This window comes from Cibotium barometz, chromosome 6 (assembly GCF_041138505.1).
Source record: "Cibotium barometz isolate CiBa-2024 chromosome 6, ASM4113850v1, whole genome shotgun sequence".
NCBI classification, from domain to species: Eukaryota; Viridiplantae; Streptophyta; class Polypodiopsida; order Cyatheales; family Cibotiaceae; genus Cibotium; species Cibotium barometz.
The window spans coordinates 4,306,484-4,317,396 of record NC_141051.1 but is presented as its reverse complement, the minus strand read 5'-3'; positions in this window follow the sequence as shown (position 1 = coordinate 4,317,396).

Sequence of the window (10,913 nt, the reverse complement as noted above, 5' to 3'; positions counted from 1 at the left end):
TCTCTAGATAATTGTTATGCATAAAACATGCATAAAACAGGCATAAACTCAACCACCCAACCACCCCGAGCCCAAGGGATGCACACATGAATAATGAATGAAATACATCATACCTCTACCTTGATGTCCCATACCATCAAGAGGTATAACACAATCCAATAGCATGTAGCTATAGTGTGAAATGGTAGGTGAGAAGATATGGACCTCTACACAAGAGACCATAGCATAAGCCTCCAAGCCTCCAAGCTCCAAGCCCCCTTGTTGAGTGTGCCCCATGCCCCTATTATATAGGAGGGCCCTCAAGTGACTCTTGACTTTCCATTCCTCATGTGTGACCCTTGGATGCCTGACCCTAACCTTAAACCTTAAGGTTAGTCCTAACCCATGCTCCACTAGAGCTTGTTCCCATGCTCCCATGCTCACAAGCCTAATGTGGGTTAGCCTCCTAGTATATGCACACATAATGTGTATATAATATAGCACACATAATGTACATATAACACTCAACTAATCTAGAACATGAGCATAAGATAGAGAGCCAAAAGTGTTGAGATATCGAGCTCCACTCGTGATATGCCAGGGTGACCGTTGTGCATTTATGTCACCGACTTGTTAGCTGTAGATGTGTTTGGTACACCGCCCATGAATAATAGCTGGATGACAGCTATCTTTATGTACTCTTTTTTTTTTTTGAGAAAAGATCCTTTCATTAGTTATACAAAACACCCGTAGGGCTACAAAAGATCCTCTCCTGCTCACAAGAAAAATAGAGCAGAGAACAAAGCAAGGCAGCCAGGGAGACTCTCCCTAGGTGCTGAAAAGTACAAGTATCAGCACAAAGAACTGAGGGGCTATATCATACCATAGGAGGGGGGAAAAGCCAAACTGGTGGCCTGTAGTGCCAACGGGGGGACCCCGCGTGTAGGGTATAGAAGGGGCCGCTGCGCCAGGTGGTGTGAAAGGCCTGGTGCCGCAAGATCGCCTCATACTGTCCTCGCAAGGTGTGGATCAACTCCTGCCAAATCCCCCGAACAGTCTCTGCTGGTGGCTCCAGTCTCCCCTCAAAGGCCCTGAAACACCGGGCCCTCCAGGTGAACCAGATGGTGAGACTGCTGAGGAGCTCCCATCGTATCCCTCTCCTGTGTCCAGCTGGCGGACGAGAAATCCGGTGAAGGAACAAGGCGAGGCTGGCTCCTAATGAATCTGATGGCCTGGCTGTCCTACGCCGTCTCATAGCCCATAGCAGGCCCTGACGAAGTCGACCAAGCAGCGGCACCCCACGTATACATACCCTCTGGAGAGAGGGGGCCAGAATACGCAGCATCCGCAGCCAAATATGCTGCGCCTGAGGGCAGTCCCATAGGCAATGTCTCTGTGTCTCCATAGGGTGGCCGCATCGGCGGATGCAGGCTGCCGGAAGACCGCTGTAGACAAGCCAGGTGCCAACTGCTGAGCCCCTGTGGGCGACCAGCCAATGGAAGGTCGAGATCCTGCGGGCCTGACGACTAGCCCAGAGCTGGGCCCAAAAATCCTCCAGGAACTCCTTTGAAAGTCCCTGTAGCCGCCAGTGCCCCGCTGCAGAGCTGGAGAGACCATCCTCCTCGCTGTCAAAATATGCCGCCCCAGCCAAACAGTATACTGAAAAAAGGTAATCTCTGTGGCCTCAAGGGATGCATAAGGATCATGCCACTCGTACTCACCAAGGTCCCACTGGGGAGCCGGGCCAAGGGGCGCGCTGCATATGCCCATATGCGCCAATCCGGGAGCACATCTGCAGGGTCTGGGTCAATATGCCACTTCCGAGAAGCGGCGGCCACTACCCGTATCCGCTGAAAGGTGCACTCTGCAACCAAAGGCGACTCCACCTCCACTCTCTGAAGTCTGCCCTCATCCTGAATCTCATAGTAGAGGCATCTGCCATCCTCAGTGCAAGCTCTGACAGCAATCAGAATCTTCAACTGTGTAAAGGCTCCCATCCACCGTGGGGCCACTAGCTCGATAGGCGTGAACCACTCCTCTGTGAGTGCCTCCTAAATGTCATCCCTCATAATCAACCCCCCTCTGAAGTGACTCAGCCTCTCCACCTGGATCTCCTCTGGAAGACTGCTGAAGGCCTGCCAGTCTCCAAAGCTACGTGCTGGGCCTGCCACCAAAGGTCCCCAGGCTAGATGACGCCCAGAACCCAGTATATTACCCTGCTCTGTGCGAACCGCTAGGCTCCAGATGAGTGGCTGTCTGGGACGCTCCTCAACACAAGAAGGAGGTCGCTGAGAGAGCCCCGGTCTCAGCAGCTCCCAAGCTCTCAAGATGCTCAAGGCAAATTTGTCCTCCCATCCTCTACTGAGGCCTGTCCTCCTCATCTCTATGAAGATCCATGGAATCTCTGGTGCCCAAGTGCCCCCTGCTGGGGGAGCCCGAGCCTGTAGCCGCTGTAAGAGAAGCTCTTTCCAAGGCTCAGCGCCTGGAAGTGGCCCCCGAACAATAAGCTTCCCGAATAAGGCTCTACTCTGATCGACTGGATCTATAATGCCCAAGCCTCCCTGAGCCAGCAGAAGTGTAATAACTGCCCATGCAACCTTTGCCGCCTAGGCTAGCTGACCGTCCTGCCCAGACCAAAGAAAGTTCCTGATCAGCCTCTGTACCTGGCTGATGCAAGAGCACGAGAAGATCCAGCAAGACGTAATGTACCACATGGTCGCTAACAGCACCTGATTTGCCACCACCACCATCCAAGGATAGTTGAGCTGTACTCCAATACAAAAGCTTCTTCCGAATGCTCAGAAGAAGCGGGGCAATTTGCTGCTCAGGTGACAAATCTAGTCCAATCTGGCATCCCAAATACCGCACTGCTGTGCCAGGAGGAATCCATTTAAAACCGGGGTCCGGGCTCCATGCCGGAGTGGGAGCGCTACTGATCCAAAAGGCCACTGTCTTGCGCCAATTGATCAATGCTACCGAAGCTGCACTAAAAACTTGGAGCGACTGCTCTGCCCGAAGAAGATTGGCCTCCTGGCCATGCAAAAATAAGCCCGTGTCGTTAGCAAACTCAGCATCAAGTAGGTCCTCCCCCCGGACTGGGAGCTGGAGTCCTCTCAAACCAACCTCCTCTGTCGTCAAATACATGCTCATAGCCTCCGCAAAGAAGAGAAATAGAAAAGGGGTGAGGGGACACCCCTGACGGACTGATCTGGTCAGCTCAAAACTCGGCCCCCGTCCTCCTGCAATCAACACCTGGCTACGAGCTGTGGAATACAGAGCCGCCACCCCTCTAATCCAACTTGGCTCAAAGCCCAGGCGAAGCATAATGCCCTCTAAGAAACCCCAATCGACTCTATCGTATGCCTTCTCAAAATCGAGAAGCATCACGACCAAGTCCTCACCAAGAAATCTAGCTCAGGCCGTCGCCTCCCGAAGGTGAAAATGTTAAGGATACTACGCTCCTTGACGAATCCTGTCTGGGTAGCATGAATCAACTCCCCCAGGAAGGGCTGGATCCTCAAACTCAAGGCCTTTGCTAAGACCTTGTAGACAGTATTGAGGATCATAATAGGTCTCCAATGCCGAATATCATCTGATACTCCCTCCCCCTTGGGGATAAGAAAGATCAAGCCCTCTGAAAAGCTCTGTGGCATCACCCCAGTGTCTAAAACATACTGAAAGCCCCTGCGGAGGCCTGGCCCCAAAAGGTCCCAATAGCGCATAAAAAAGGCAGGCGTCAGTCCGTCCTCCCCTGGGCAACTATGGCGCGGCAGGACCCTCAAGGCCTCAGCAAGCTCAACCTCTGAAAGAGGTGCACCAAGAATTGTACGCATACGATCTGTGACCCTCCTCTGCACATGGGCCCACACAGTCTGTCTGCAAGCATCCTGAGCCTCAGTGGTTGGCTCCGCTGAAAGCAGGTCTCTATAGAACCCAGTGGCAATGGCTCTGATCTCCCCGGGCTCAGTAGCTACCGATCCGTCCGGCCTCCCAAGCTGACGGACTCCTGCTCGAGCATGGCGGGTCCAGTAATCTCAAAAAACTCCCCAGTCACTCTATCACCAAGCTGCGTCCACTGAGAGGCCTGGCGACGATAGTAAAACTCATGTCTCTGCTCCTCTGTCTCTCTAACCTCCTGGCGTGCCTGGCTCAGCTGGGACGCCACCCACTCACATGCAGGCTGCTGCTCCTGCAGGTGCTGAAGCGAAGCAAGGCTGCGTCTCAGTCGATGCTCCCGCTCGCGAATCTCCCCAGCCGTGTCAAAGCTGCAGCGTGTAGAAAAGAGCTAAGCTCGATGAGTCCCTGGGCACACTGGCCTGCTGCATCCTGGTCAGAGCACTAACTATCATGCCAGATCCTCTCAATGTCCTCAGCGAGACTAGGATCTGTAAGTACCCTCTCTGGGATCCTCAACTGCAAGCTGGGCTCCCGTGTCCTCTCCTCAAGTGTCAAAATAACTGGCGCATGATCTGAAAATGAGGTGCCAGCGAGAATGCTAACGGAGCCCCCTCGCTTCCCTAACCAGTCGCCCACATAAAAGCGATCAATCCGTGATAGATTATTCCCTCCCTGCCGGCGATCTGACCGAGAGAAACTAAGACTGTCCTGAGAGCGGGAGAAGGCCTCATGCTACCATGCATCAGTGATCCTCAGTGACATGCAAAATCGCTCCCAAGCTGCAAGCTCCGTGCTGTGCACTGTAACATGACTGCCTCCCACCCTATCGGCTGGGTCCTCAAGCATGTTGAAGTCTCCCCCGACACACCAGTGTGTGGCCTCTGGCAATGCATCCGTAACCTGGGTCCAGAACTCTGCTCTGGCATTAGCATGGTTGGACGCATAGACGTTGAGCACGCCCAATAGCTCATCATGCATCCTCAGAATGACATACTGTGCTCTACTAGGCACAATGATCCCTCGATCCACAATGGCCTGCCGCCATACATCAGCAATGACCATGCATACTCCTCCCTGTCCACTCAAAGGACCAAACCCTGCAGACCAAAAGGTGTCCCATCTATGAGGCATCTCCGAACCATATCTCCGGATCCTGCTCTCACCCAAGTGCTGCTCCTGCATCATCAAAACATCAATGCTGCCACCAACCAGGCATCTCTGAAGCTCCTACCTCAAGCAACCACGATAGCTTATATAATGTGCTCCGCCAAGGCCCTGTACATTCCATGAGATGATCCTCATGGATGACCTGCTGAGGTGGATGTTGTCTCAGCCGTACAGCGGGCCTTCGCAAGCGGCTTGGATGAAGAGTAGTCCCCATCCGAGCGGCTGCGAATCTGCCCACCCGGTGTACTGCAAGAATCATGGATCAGGCGCCAGTGGTGGCTGTGTCCCATGGCGACTGCCTCCCACTTAGACAGAGCAACCTCGTGTATACATACATATCCAGGGTCGCGTGCTAAGTCTGCCACTATGCGAACGACCAAATGACGAATCCCTGAGGCATCCACACTCCCGGGATCCAAGAAAAAATGAGCCAACTTCCATAGTCGGCCTATCACATCTGTCACCTCCAGATCGCTCACATGGTGAGAAAACTTAACTGCACGAGTCTTCAAAGTGCTAAGAGCGAGCTCCAGAGTCCACTCCCGGTCGCATGGGCCACAGAGAGGGAACGAGAAGGCCACCGTTGAATGAAGTGCCTCCTCCCCGTGGGCCGGAGGAATCACTACATGAACTCTGATGGGTGCTGGCTCATGGGGGCCCTCTGCTCCAAAAAGCCGTGTGAAGGAGTAATCAAAAGCCTCCGAGTGCTGTCTACTAGTGTCGAGGCGACTCAGCCGACTGCGGATAGATGATATCCGTGAAGCCCGAAACGGCATGGTAAGTCTCCTCTGCGGTGCTCGAGCAAGGTCGGTGCTCAGAGCCCTCGGGACTGCAGGTGAACGCCAGAGGACTGCCAGGGCCTCCCGGGGAGCTGAGGCGGGCGGGGGGGGAGGGGGCGGCGAGGGGGGTGGAGAAGGAGCCGCTGCCGAAACCGGAGCGGGGACGGGAGGAGGCGAAGGTGGAAGCGAGGCGGTAGGGGGGGACGGGGGTGGGGGGGTGAAGGAGGGGGTGCTGGCATCTCCTGGTCCTCAATCGTCGCAGGGGTCTCCTCCTCGAGGGGAGCAAAGCTGTTCCTCACGGGAACCGAGTGATGCTGAGACTGTGGTTGCTGCTGCAACGGTCTCTGGGCGTGCTGCTGTGGCTGTCTCCCTTGACAGCGCCCCTGTCCAGGTTGCCACTCCGAGGTCTCTGTGGCCTGAGCAGGTGTCTCAGAGGCTGCCTGCCGAGCCGCATCTGTGAGCGGGCCATCAGGGGCCTGCTACTGCGGTGAAGGTCGGGGTCTCCTGCGAGGGCAGGCCTTGGCCAGATGACCAACCTGCCTGCAAATAAAGCACTGGTTCGGGAGCCCCGAGAACTCCACTCTCTGATCAATCCATTCCCCCCCTATCCAAGGTAGCTGAATGACCTTTGGAAGGGAGGAGATGTCAGACACCAAAACTCTGACCGAAAGTAGCCCAGCTACTCTCTGGCCACCACTGAAGCTGCTGTGGGGCCAGTCTCTAGCACCGAACCTACCAATGCTCCTAGCCTAGAAAGGAGCGGAAGGTACTCCCGGTGGAGTCCAGGGAAGCAAACTGTAACATGGAAAAGGCGCTCTCCCTGTGCCTCGGCCATTGCTGGGTCAAAGCCATGCTGCCAAGGTCTGAAGAAAGCCCGAGCACCCCTGATGTCAAGGGGACTCATGGCTAGGACCTTGGCCACGCTCTGGGCTGTCTCGAACTCGATCTGGTAATGTCCACGGCCCAGTAGCTGAACGTCCAGGAACTTGCCCACATCTGCAAGAAGGCGGGCCTGGAGAAGATCCCGGATCTCCCATTTGCTGGGGCGAGTGCTGACTATACGGCAGATGGTGGAATGAGCCTGGAGGCATTCCACCTCTGCGGCGAGGCTCGCTTCCTCTTCTGGCGAAAGAGAAAGCCTGATGGGGATGTCCTCGGGGGCGGGCGAGGGGGCTGCGGATGAGTCCCTCTGAGGCGAGGCGGGAGGAGTCTCCATCAGAGTCTGAAGCTCAGGCGAAGGCGGAGTGAATGCGGAGAGTCCTGCAAGAACCGAGCTGCACACAAAGGACGGAGGGGGAAGGCGGAAGGCAAAAAGGAAGAAAACCCCAGGGGGGATGGAAAAAATCAGAAAAGGAAAAAAAAGGGGGGGGGGGTAAGGCAGCGAGGACAAAAAGCCCCTAGGGGGGAGGCGGCAGCAGCGCGAAGGGGGGGTGGGGGGAAGAAGAGGCGACGGCGGCTAAAGGAGGGGCGGGGCGCTGAAGACAGACGGGGGGCGCGAAGGAGAGGAGCTGGAGCAGGGGACGGCGGCGCAGCAGTGCAGGGGCGCGCAGAACAGCCAGGCGGGGGAGGGGGGGCAAACGCGAGGGCAAGCGGGGGGGAGCAGACACGAAGGCGGGAAAAGGGAGAGGACGTGCAGTCAGCGCGAGCAGGGGGGAGCGAGAGCTTCAACGAGCGCTAGAATTCACAGGCAGTGATCTTGAACTTATCTTTATGTACTCTAGTTAGTGGCTCAATTAGTATGTCACCTTAGTTAGCTGAGTTTGGTTTGAGACCCACATATAGGGTTCACCTATTCCTTTGTACTAGAGTTCTTTTGGCTTTCACAACTAAGAAGAGGAAAATTGTTTTCAGCCTCCACCTTTGTGTGTAGTCTATGCAGGATGGGAAAAAGAAATACCTGTCTGATGTATTTCATGTCCCGAACATCACTAAGAACCTGGTTTCTGTTGGTCAAATGGTTGAGCAGGGCTTGCAGGTTAGACTTAATCCTCATGGATGCTTTGTTGAGGATATGAAAAATAAAGGTCACTTGATAGCAAAAGGGAAGAAGAAGGGCAGGATGTTTACGTTGGATGCGGACATGCCTGAATTGAGTGCAGCAATGTTTGCACATGGGACCAGTGTAGTTGCAGATATTGATATGTGGCATAAACGCATTGGTCATGTTAATGTACAGCGACTTAAATTAATGCAGGCCCAAAATATTGTTGCAGGATTGCCTAAGTTCAAGGTTGCAGAAATGCATAAGGTATGTGAAGCCTGTCAATTTGGAAAACAGGCAAGGAAACCATTTCCTAGACATGTTCAAGAGAGTAAGAGGTCATTGGGATTAATCCACTCTGATGTGTGGACTACTAAAGCTGCATCTATTGGAGGCTGTCATTATTTTGTCACTTTTATTGATGACTACAACAGAAAAGTTTGGGTGTATTTTATGAAAAAGAAAAGTGAAGTGTTTGGGCATTTCAGAGCTTTTAAAGCTATGGTTGAAAAAGAAACAGGCCTGTAAATAAAATGCCTAAGGTCAGATGGAGGGGGAGAGTACCTCTCAAATGAGTTTGCAAGGTTCCTACAGGAGCATGGCATAAAGCAGAAATATTCATGCAGTCATACCCCACAGCAAAATGGACTTGCAGAAAGGAAAAACAGGCATATTGGAGAGGTATCTCGTGAGGCATATTGGAAAGGTATCTCGTGCCATGCTCAACAAAAAAGACCTGCCAGATTATTATTGGGCTGAAGTAGTTGCTACAGCAGTCTACATAATGAACAGGACTCCCACTGCAGCAATACATGGCATGACGCCAGAGGAGATGTATACTGGTAGGAAACCAGATATTTCTCATTTGAAATTTTTTGGTTGCATTGCCTATGTTCATGTGCCAGATGAGTTGAGATCCAAGTTGATCCAAAAGCTGAGAAGTGCATCTTTATTGGTTATTCTCTGCAGCAGCAGAAAGGGTATAGATGTTATAACCCTTCTACTCGTAAGTTTACAGTGAGCAGAGATGTTGTTTTTGATGAGATGAGCAGCTGGTATAAACCAGTAAATGTGATTGATGATGTAGATGCACAAAATGGTAATGCTACACATAATTCATAGCAGCAATCACAAAATATTAGTGGACCTGGAGTGTCCTCTAGCAGTGGTTCACATACTTCACCATGGACAGGCAGATTGAGATCAGGAGAATCTCTTCAAAGCAATGCAGATAGTGGTATGCAAGTATCACGGAAAGGAAAAGAGAAAGTAGATTAGCCCATGGTTGATGTGAATGCAAGTCACTCTTATGTGGATGGTGAATCCAGTGTCTCAGAACATAGCATTGATGATGAGTTGGGTATTCCTTGTGTTGTTACACCTGGAGTAAGGAAGACCAGGGATGTTTTGAGAGCACCTGGTAGTGAACCTATTTTGCGCAGGTCTACCAAAGCTAGGTATCCTGTGGATAGGCTGAAATATGATGGATTTACAGCCATTTACTATGCCTATATAGTCAAAGTGATACAGGAACTAGAACCCACTTCTTTTGAGTAAGCCATGGGAAAAGAAAAATGGGAGAAAGCCATGGATGAAGAAATGGATGCCTTGGAAGCAAATGCTACATGGGAATTGGTGCCTTTGCCTAAAGACAAGAATGCAATTGGCTGCAAGTGGGTTTATAAGGTGAAGCACAATGCAGATGGTTCTGTGAACAGATACAAGGCAAGATTAGTTGTGAAGGGGACTGATTTCATTGTGGAGCTTCTGGCTCACTTTCAGTAGTCATCATTGGTGGAGATTAGTGCTCATTGTAGTTCATGGTAGAAGCTACCATATTTTCAATAGTTCGCGAGCTTCTAGCTTGCTACAGTTGTATGGTGGCCGATTCAATTGAAGGAGCTGGTGACTTGTTTCAGTAAGTTCATTGGTGATTGCAGGAGTCTTTTGCTCGTTGCGGAGTTCATGGGAGGAATTTTTTTGCCCGCTCTATAGAGTGTGGAAGCTCATAGAGCTGCCAATTTTGTTCCTGGTAGCTTGTTGCTTGCACTAGTAGTGTCATGGGTGGCTCGCGGAGCTTTTGTTTGTTTTCAGTTTTGCAGGGTGCGCCATAAGCAAAGGAAGTTGCCACTAGTGATTTAATTCAGAGCTTTTGCTCATTATACAGGAGTTGCGCCAGTGTTTGTGGGCGGCTGTTCAGAGATCACAAGAAAGCTCGTTTCAGAGATCACAAGAAAGCTCTTTGTTTGCTTCAATTTGTTTTGGATGTGTCATCAGTTGTAGAGGGTAGCTGGTTTTTGTTTCGCCAGGCTCTAGGATTGTGGGAGGACATAGAGCAGCTAGGTTCATCAGAAGAGCAGGATGATATCTGATTTGATTTGTCGGGGTCTCTGATTGCTACAATCGAGCTGTGGGTGTGAGTACAGGAGGGCAAATGATTCTTGTACGCTAGCCTTTTGCTCATTTCTGCAGAGTCCCAGGTCTTGCTTGTTTCCAGAGGTTCTTGATTGATTCAAGGAGATCGTGGATGTTCGCATCAGCTTGTTGTTTGCTCTGCAGTTGATAGTGGGTCTGCCATCAGCAAGAGAGGTCGATGTTGGTACGTGAGCAGCTTTGCTTTTGCTCATTTGAGTAGATTGTGTGTGGTGGTTTTCAGTTCACAAGCTGTTGTACGTCCCAGGAATTCACAGGGAGCTACTCATCTTCGTTTACAGCTTCTCCTCGCTCCAGTGATTGTAGGGGAGGCCGTTTTGGTTCATGGTAGTGCCACCAGCTTGTGAGTGGTGATTTGAATTGCAGGATATTTGCTCGCTTTGTGGGAGGTTGTTGCTAGTCACATTGGTATTTTGGGCTCTACATGTGACGTTGTAAGTAGCGGAGGAAAGCGAACCTTATTTCAGGAGCTTTTGTTCACTTCCAAATTGTGGATGATCACAAGGTTTCCGAGAAGATGTTCATTATTGGTCGTTTTGAGTCATTAGCATTTCATAATACATCTTGTATGTAGAAGAGACTCGTGGAAGTTCTACTTGAGTCCGTGGGTAGCCGATTTGGGTTTGTGAGCAAAAGTGACTCTTGCAATCCATGTTCACAGTGATAGTGTTGGTCTT